Source organism: Corvus kubaryi, unplaced genomic scaffold, assembly GCF_017639235.1.
Source record: "Corvus kubaryi isolate FWS band 111438036 unplaced genomic scaffold, C.kubaryi_AGA036_p1.0 124, whole genome shotgun sequence".
Classification (NCBI taxonomy): domain Eukaryota; kingdom Metazoa; phylum Chordata; class Aves; order Passeriformes; family Corvidae; genus Corvus; species Corvus kubaryi.
In genome coordinates this window covers 2855226-2864915 of record NW_024580659.1, presented here as the reverse complement: position 1 = coordinate 2864915, position 9690 = coordinate 2855226, and the positions used below count along the sequence as shown (strand labels likewise).

Genomic DNA, 9690 nt, shown 5'->3' with positions numbered 1-9690 from the left:
AAAGAAAGTATCACGTGTTTAGTGAGTGCCAGTCTTTTGCTTCGGTACAGGGAGCAGAGCTCAGAGAAAGCAAAATCCAAAGAAAGCTGTGGTTGTGGCATTGCTGGGAGGAACTGGGCAATCAAGTGAGAAGAATTATAGCTTCCAAATGTGTACCGACATCCTGCTAATTCCCAGATCTCCCCCTACTCCCTCCTCTGCTGACGTTCCAGTCCCCACTTCAATACCTGCCAGGTCCTTTTAGAGAGCTGACATTTCCATTCCTGACATTTTCTGCAGCTCCATCTGGGAATTAATGTCCGGATATTAGCAGCGATGGGGCTGTTTATCATAATTAGTCTCATGAAGATACTAAGCATCCAACTATTTTTCATCAGCGCCAAGGAAATAAACTGCAGAATCCAGTAGACGAGACGGACGATTTATTTATTGATTGATTTATTTTGGTCTGTCAGGATGCAGCTTTAAAGTTTGTCAAGATGAGCAATGCTCCTCGGAGGCAGTGACGACAGTAGGGCTGGCTCACCTTGGGTGTGCAAGCTGCAGAGAATAGGTCCCCAAACCCCCTGAGACAGTGAGGAGGCATTTGTTATCCTATTAGTATCCTGTTATCCTAGGCTCTAGCCTCCTGCACTTATAAAATGACGAGTTGTGACAGGTTGAACCTTGTCTGGACAAGCTCAGGAAGAGCCAGCTGCTAGCCCTGTGATGGCATTATGAACGAAAGCCATCTCCAGGCATGGCTTTTCTTCTCCATCAGGAGCAAAACAAGGGTGCTGTGTACCCTACAGGAGGTGGCACAGCAGGCAGCAGCTCCAGGACTCTCATTTGGCTGGGTGTGCACGGTTGTGCTTGGACCTTGATGCTAAACAGAGGATGCTGCAGGCAGCACACGTGTCTGTCACCTTCCAGACGTGCCTGGGAGCAGATGAAGCCGTTTTCTCACTTGTCGTCCCAATTGGAGCAGGGTGCAGTACAAGCTTGTTGTTTTTCTTCCCCAAAGGACTGGGATTGAAGAGCAGGGAAGCAAAGTGCCGTACACAAGAGATCTCACACTTGTGTTCACTACAAGCAGGGGAAGGTTCTTTGGAAGGGTACTATGGGTTGGATCTTATCTCTGCCAGACAAAGTGGCTAATGCTTGCTGTGGTCCCAAGCTTAGTGTTTAGGGGCTGGTGCAATAGATTGTCCATGTTTCTGTGAGTTTGGCTCCAGCTCCCTGCTCTCCAGGCACGGCTGGTGCCTGAGCTGCTGAAACCTAACAAGGGTTGTTATCCATCCTGATGGCTACTACTGAGGGCAGGGAGCCTGTATTGATTTCAGGAGCTCTTCTACCATTTTGCAAGCTTCAGTGACCTCCTCACATGTTCTGAATGCGAGGATATGGGAGATTCCTGGCAGGGTCATCTGCCCTGCATCACATCTGCCCTGCTCGTAGCCCATCTGCCTAAGACTGAGGATTACAATGCTGTGTGGAGCTTCTGCCCAGAGCGAGGCATGAAGGGCTTCTGAATTCAGTGTTGCTCTTCTCTCTATCCCCATAAAACCCCACAAAGTCTTGCTGCATCCCACACACCTCAGTGCTCACCTGCAGCAAGCCCACCTCCTCCCTGCAGGCTGATTATCAAGAGCTTTCCATCCTGAGGTTTGCTATGCAAACATCAAACATTTGTATTTAAATATTACACTCTTTTGCTGATGTGAAGCTAGTAATTACAGCCAGATGGGACCTGGCTCACAGGCAGACATGAGGCCCACACGCTGCTCAATGGTGGCTTTTTTTTGCAAAACCATGTGGCCGACCACCGGCAGAAATATCAAAATAGCTGAATGCAATTAAAAGCAATGGGAAATTAAAAAAAAAGGCATTCTAAATATATCGTGCAATGTATTCCAGGTGAGCACTAAATGTTCTGGCTGCAGTGCCTGGCAGCCCTAGTACTACACATGGGACATGATCCAAGCCAGTGTGCTCAAGCCATACATCCCTCCAGGCACAGCCTGGCAATGACATGCACTGATTTGATGTCAGCACTTCCTGCAGCACCAGCAGAGTCTGATCCTGCAAAGCGTCCCTCAGCTGAGGAAGAGCTCTTTTTGCACAAGGGCGTGATTCAGCACATGTTCTAGTCCATCAAAGTGGCCCCTACACAAGAGTGTCACAATCCCAGGGCCTCCTCAGCTGCTGAGTGGAGGGATCACCTTCACTGCACAAGCCTGCACACATTTCTGCCTTGCGCAAGCTGTCCAGGGTAGGAAATAGTTCATTTTCCACCACCTCCAGGATTACAGATCTGCTTCTGTTCAAGGCAAAACAAAGGCATTGCACTGAGTGGTGGATTTTTTCCCCCTGGATAGTAGCCCACAGTCCATATTCACATTCAACATCTGATTGTGTTTTTAGTAGATAATTGTCCCCCCATTGCCTCTCCCCTACACATCAACCAAAAGGTGAGCAGGAACGTACCAGTTTAAGCAAAATGCCTCACTGTTTGTGCTACCCACCACCTGTGTTGTAAATACACACCACCAAGTGCCCAGGAAACAATCCCTTCCTTGCCCCACACCCCTGACTGAGTTCCAGCAGTAACAGTGATGCAGGTAACAGCCACCACTGTTGCCTGAAAGAAGGACTAGAGTTAGCCCATCACACAGAGTTTAAGTAGCCCCAGAAACCACTGCAGGTGATGCCATCAAGAGCTATAAGGGCTACAACCCTTCCTCTGCACATCAACCCAGCTCTGTGTCTCACCCTCTTTTTTACTCTCAGGATATTTCCAAGCCAAGCAGTGCAAAGCCAGAGCCCAGTTTCCTGTCCAAACATCCAGGGATGTTTAATTCCTCAGGACAACTGCTGAGATATGTCCTCCATGTTGCAACAGTCAGTGCTACACAGGTACCTGCTCACCCATCCATCTGTAAATGGTGTCCCACAGCCAGCCTGCCAGAGAGGAGCCAGCAGCTCTGTTTGCAAGGAGAAAAAAGAGAAAGCAGCAAACTGAAAAAAAAAACAAAACAAAAAACCATTGCTTTGTGAGAAACCACAGAACCATAGCAAACACGTGCTGTCATTTGAGACAAGTGCCAAGCCCTGATAGGTTTCCCTGTTGAGGAAATCAGAATCAGCCTTGGTGAGAGGTGGAGAACCTTGATCTCACTTGTCTGCTATCTCTCTGGGGTCTGCTTCTCCCTCCTCCTGTGTTCTACAGGTTTCTAACTTCTGAAATCTTCCTCAACAGACCATGAGTAGAGCTTTCCAAGGAAGCTTGTTTCTGATGTCATATGCCCCAGGAGAGTGTTGTGCTGGGAAAGGAAGGGAAGGGAAAGAAAGGGAAAAGAAAGGAAAAGGAAGGACTCAATGCCTCTCTGCTTTCTACACCCAAGAAGCAGAGCTTTGGCATACCATTACCAACCCTTGTTTCTGCAGTAACCTTATCCAGCGCTGCCTGGGTCTGTGCAAGCTCTGTTGTACTACTGTTGCCTTCATGAATAATGGATCCCCCTCCACCTTCCCTCTCCTCTTCCCTGTTAGATCTCATTTCATGTTGTATGAAATGGTATGTTTGCTGCTTCCCTGGGGTTGATCTGAACATTCTGATTCCCAGCTCCAGTTCCCCCTCTTCCCAGGCTGCGAGTGTAACACAAGAGGGCCCTGACTAGTGAGGGCTGAGCCTGTACTGGGGTCGCCTTTGGCTCTTGTCTTGCCTTCTGCTAGGAAACAGTTGATCCTTGATGTTCCTAGGAACCTGTAATTTCTCCTTCTCTTCTGGAACTTTCCATTTTAAAGACTAAAAGTAAAGTTCCAGGAAAAAAAGTCCATCATTCTAAAAAGTCAGGTCTCTATGCCTAAAAGAATCATAATTCTACACGGGTTTGGACCACAGAACATTGTGGGTCACTTCTACAGTGCAGTCTGGAGAATTTAATTTCCTTTGTTCTTGGAATTACCCAGCTTTATTGAGCTTTATCAGGTAAAGACCAGTGTTTTTATTCTCCTTCAGAAGCCACAGACTCAGCAGTGAGGCAGCCCCACTTTTAGCAGGGAATATGCTGTGGCATTTAGCAGCATCATGGGTGTCTCTTGCCTTAGGTCCTGCTGCAGTAGCACCACGATTCAAGGTGGGGACTTGGTGAAGTTCAGATAGCTCTGTTTTGAGTGGCTTTGTAGCATTTGTAGGTTTGTAGACATGAAGGTCTGTCAAAGCTGTGTGCTGATCCCAGTTTCCCAATCTGAAGCACCAAGTTCATGTTCTCTGGGGCTGTACCTTACCTCTGTGCCTTCTGCCACCCTCACCAGCCCAGCTTTTAATCTCGACCACACTCACTTGGTGTTGCTGCACCTGCAGATCCACCATCTTTGGGAGTTTCCCTGAGGAGAACCCATGTTTAAAAAAAACTGTGAGGATCTGAAAATCAAAGGCAAGGATGTCAAAAAACCTGCAACCAGCAGAGTGGAGTCTGCAATTTAGGTGAGAGTGTAATGCTTACAAAGGGAAGGGAAGAAACCAGGGTCCTCAGTGAGAAACCCCACTGCCAGAGGCCCTTGGAAAGACACCAAATCAGTTGCCTGGAAACTAATGCTGCCCCTCGTTATTGTCAGCAACAGGAAGAACCCACAAGTGCCATAATTCAGGCCCCCACTACTGTCTTTTTCTCTTGGCTGAATGGAAGAAGCAAAGAGAAAAGGCTTTTCATGCTCTGTGGGTAGCAGGGTGTCTCCTTGCCCTCAGCTCAAGGGATTGCAGGCTCAGTGCTTTTGCATCTGGATGGTCAGTTCCCATGGCAAATCTTGTGTCCTGAAATTTAGAGGCTAACTCATCCTTCTACAGCTTTTTAAAAATTAAAGAACAATTGAAGTTGGCAGGAGCCACTGGAGACCATGTAGTCCGACTGCCTGGCTCAAAGAAGATCCATCTCAAGCAGGTTGATTTGTACCACATCTCATCAGGTTTTGAGTATCTCCAAGGATGGAGACCCCACAACCTCCCTGGGCAGACAATTCCAGTGTTGGATTACCCTTCTGGTGAGGTTTTTTGTTTAAAGTTTAACTCGAAAACCTGTTGACAAAAAGGACTGTATAACCAACTGTTACAGAACAAAACATGCATGTACACATGAAGTTGCCCAAAACAATCTGGTTGCAGCACATTTAGAGTTAATTCCACAGCTAAGCTATTTTCTGGGGGACCCTCCTTCATGCCACACAGAGGACAGACTTTGCACCGTTAGCAAAAAATCTCACAAGGCTTTTCCAGTGTGTTGTTCAGTGCATGAAGCCTGAGGCAGGATTTACTGCACATTATTCAATCTCTGCTAGGGAGGTAGGATTATTAGTCTCCTAAAAAGCTTTTCAGTTGAGTTCACTAAAATAGCTGAATGTTTCAAAACTAGTAATGATTTTAGCTTTGCAAGTCCCCTGCCAGAGGATGGGTCTATGCCATGGCTGTTTTACAGAGGACAAAGCTTGAGCCTAGAAGGGCTAAAGGGATGGGGTGCTGCATGGACACACCAACAAGTAGGACATTACAGAGCACTTAAAAAGGTGTAGCAGCTTCCCTTCAGGTCAAGAGGCTTTAAGAAAGCCAGTCCCCCATGGCAGACCAAGCTGCTGCACGAGGAGCAGCTCAGTGCCAGTGGCAGTGGCAGGGTCTGTGCTTCCCCTGTACCCAGGCATTGCTCTGCCTTAGTGTGCTCACCACACCAAGTCATTTCCTGCAACTCACAGCCAAAGAGGAGTTGGGCTGTAGGACAGAGGAGTTGGGCTGTAGGACAGAGGGAATCAGTCAACTCAAATTAAAAGAGGCCAAGATTGCCCAAACCTGGGTCTAGGCAAGTCTGGCTCATCCTAGCCTAAGCACTTTGCATTTGGTGAGGGCAAGTTGAGAATAAAGAAAGCACCTGAAGAGTCAAGCTCAGGCAGACAGGTAGCACAAAGCCTCTGCCATGTGTTCTGCTGGCCCTCGGACTGGAGACCTGTAGCCTTTGTCACACAGGTGGTGGCTAATCCCTGCTTCCACAGCTGTTTCTATAATCCATGGTGGCACTAACCCGCTTGTCTATAGTTCAAGCAACCTTTTGTCTTCAAACCAGAGACCACTGCAGGGACCCCTTTTCCTGATTGCCCCTAGGAGGGAGATTTGGCTTTTGTTTGGGTGAATGCTTTCCTGATTCAGCACGGGAGCGGGGAACAGGACACACGTTTCAGGAATTAAATCCATTGCAGGAACTGAAAAGATCCTAGCCCCCAAAAGCTGGTCCACAATGTCAAGCGGGGGGGGGGACAGGAAGGAAGGGGGACAAAAAAGACTTTGCAAGGAGCAGACCAAAGGCAGGTCTGAGTTTCACTGTTTGTGGAGGAGAGCAGAGCCACCCCCCTACCTCCCTCCATCTCCCAGCCCTTCCCTCTTACAAGCTGCAAGTCCCTGGGAGGCCCCTAATCTGCTTTGCTGTACAAAAGACCCAGTCTACTGGCTTTCCTTTTCTTTTTGCCTGTTTAGAGTTGAAGTGGGGATCAGTTTCCAGGCACGAAGGCGAGGAGGAGGAAGGAGGAGGGTGCAAATGGTCTCTCTGCAGAAGAGATCCTGTGGAGGGCAAGAGCTCAGGTAGTTTCAGGTGGGAGGGAGGCACAGGGACACAGGGTCTGGGGTTGTCAGCATCCTTGCTTTCTAATTTGTGAGTTTTTCTGCTGTGCTTGGCTATCACTTGCAAACCAATGGAGAAGATAACTCCTTCCATCTTTTGTTTTATTCGTGAAACAGAATCTCCAGTCTCTTGATCATATTCAGAGAATTTTTCTGCACTGCTTCTGGCAAGAATTCAGCCTACCTGTCCAGGACTCCTACCCAATGCTAGATGAGGTCTTGTCAGTACTTCGCAAATGCTATTAATAATTTCCTGCTTCTGCTGGCAATATCCCAAACCCCTCGGGTCTCGTTCGCCTTTTTGTGCCTTTAGCTCATTGGTGGTTCATAATCACCCATGACTGCTACAACGAAGTTCACCTCCTCCTCAGTCATGTCCAACTGACACACTCCCTGTCTAGCACAAAAAACCCCAACCCTGTGATTAGTCTTGCATTTCGTGCTCTTGAATTTCAACTCGTTCCTGCGTCTCCGTGCTCAAGGTTGTCTGCTGCTTTCTGTTTGATCTCCTGTCTCCTCTGCATTCACAATGCCTCTCCCTTCTGCGTCATCAGCTGGCTTAACCTAAGCGCTTCCACTTCTTATGACAACATCATTCATGGAGAGAATAAACAAGATCAATCCCAGGATCAATTCCAGAGAAACTCCAGTGGTGAACCCTGTCTAGCCTGCTACTGCCTCTGTCCAGAGGTACAGCTTCTGTACCCGACTGCTATTTCTTCCCACTAATCCCACCATCTTCACTTTAATTAGTAATTTCCCTGTCACTCCATTGAGCACAGCTTGGCGCATTTGTCTAGAAATTTGTCTAGATGAATTGAGATGAGCAGGCTGTCTCGGCCGAATGCTTTCCATGGCCTGCTGAGCTGGTTCTGCTCCAGCTGTTTAACCGAGCTGGCCTGCAAATTTTGTTCCGGGTCTTTGCATGCTACTGACCCATCCTACAAACTCCCCACATCCCACAGGAAAAACATAAAACAAACAAGGAGTGGGTACTACATTCACAACCTTCAGTGTGGTTCTTTCTCTTCTGCAAGAGGTTCTGCCTCTGGAAACCTTGCCATCCCACCTGCATTTTGGTATTTTGGTTTGTTTGGAAACCAAAAATGCCTGCTTGTCCTGGCTTTAACACATCAGCATGTCTGACTTTTGTACCTTATTTTGTTATACCATTCAGGCTTTTTTTCATTCTCTATCTTGCATGTTGACCCTACACCCAGCGTTATCATCCTCTTCAGACTGACAGGGAGCCACATCATGAACATCTTTGCTGCCCAATAGAGCCACTGTGCTGAGTGGATGCCTGAATGATACTTTCCCCAGTGTTGTAACACCCTTTGTAAGATTGGTGTCAGCTTGGTTTCCCATGTTGTCTTTACTGCTTCCAGGTCTCTGGAGTATTCTGTCTCTTGTCACCAAAAACTGGTGGGGAAGGATATTTATCCAGTTGGAACTTAATTTCCCATAGCTGACCTCGTCCTTTTCAATGTGAGGCCAACACATCCCAGATCCAGTCCTCCGGGCTCAGGTAGCTTTAAGGTTTTGCATTAGCTTTGCTAAATGCTGTGCCAGGGGACCTGGCAGTCCTGCTTCTTTTGACCCTCAGGCACTGGGTTCCAGATGTTCCCACTGCAATCCAGGCCTGTCAGAGGCAACTTTGATGCTCTCTGGGAGTGGACCAGATCATCTCTAGTGCAGACAACACTAGGCCTAGAAGTAACCAGCCTTCATCTGGATTAAACTGTAAAAGCCTCTCTGAATTAAACTGTAAAACCGTCTCTGTCAGGCTACTGAAAAAACCGGTTTTCCCCAATTTAATCCAGCCTGCCAGGGTACTGGGGTCCCCAAGCAGAGAGAAGTCCATCCTCAGTCAAGAGAGATGAATGGACTCTGAACAGACGGACGAGCAGACTTCATGTGTTGTAGAGGAGGCCGGGACAGAGCCCAAATCATGTAAGGGGCAGATTGGACAGACTCCCTGGAGGGTCACCATTCTGTGTTAACCTTTGCAGGGGACTCCCTGGGCGTTGCTGTGCTCCCCGTGCCTCCCAGGATGCTGCTGGCTCTCTGGGTACCCGGCTGCTCCCACCTCACCTGCCCTGCTGCGAACACCAAAAGCGAAGCCGGAGCCTCACCACGCTGCCCTCTAAAGCCTCTGTCTTGCGGTGGAAATAAATTGCCTCAGATTCCCGTAACTCAGGCAGAAAACCCAGGCCCCTTGCTGATAAAACCAGGCAGCCTGGACAGCGTTGCCCTGGCAACCTGCACTTTCTTCCCCATCCTTTTGTTCGGCCTCGGACCCAGACTTTTGTACCCAGCCATAATGGGGCCAGACTCTTGGGATGTTTACGGGGTGAGGTGAGAGGAATTTCATTCAGCCGTGTCTTGCTTGGCCCGTCTCCTTCCGCAGGGTGAGGGAGGAATGTTATTGACCAAGGCCCCATGCAGCGACCAAGGCACTAAAGAAAGGCACTTTAGACTTTCTGACAAAGAAAAGAAATTCCTGCCCTCCCCCATGCAAACATTACCCCCCCTGCCCCAACTTGCCTTTTGTTTCCTTATTTCTCTTTTGGTAACTTCCCCACTCACCCACTCCTGCCCACAGCTGCTCTCACCAGGCACAAACAAAACCCTTCAGCGTGCCCGGTGTGCCTGCCATCTCCAAGTTGCAAGGCATTCAGTAATCCTCCTGGATCCCTATGCTCCGAGGCACCTTGACAATAAAACAAAGCTGGACGTGCACTGAGTTTGCAGGAGCAGGAGTGGTGTGAAGCTGAGGTCGGGGCATGGAGTAGCCAAGCACAGCAGGCAGCTGGAGCAGGACCCCAGCCCACTCTGAGGCCCTGCCATGCTCAGTCCCTCACCCTCTGGTTCGGGCTGGAAAGGGTTAAGCACATCAGGTCCAGCTGCCTGCTGAGAAGACAAAAGTCTGCCTTGACATCCAATATTGAAGCTCCCAGGGACACCACTGAGGAATTCCCATTAGCTGGTGTTTGTGGAAAGCCTTATATCAAATGCCAAGGACAGCCAGTTTGCTTTCCTCGTGCCAG

At 48.7% G+C, this 9690-nt stretch overlaps 1 long non-coding RNA gene across 1 annotated transcript; it reads right to left on the bottom strand.

Moving 5' to 3' along the window:
* Nucleotides 1-405: 405 nt before the first annotated feature.
* LOC121660454 lies at nucleotides 406-9179 on the bottom strand. The gene is made up of 2 exons (XR_006014670.1): nucleotides 2752-9179; nucleotides 406-2299 (listed from the first exon to the last, which is right to left on the bottom strand). It is a non-coding gene; the product is annotated as an uncharacterized LOC121660454 (long non-coding RNA).
* Nucleotides 9180-9690: the final 511 nt, after the last annotated feature.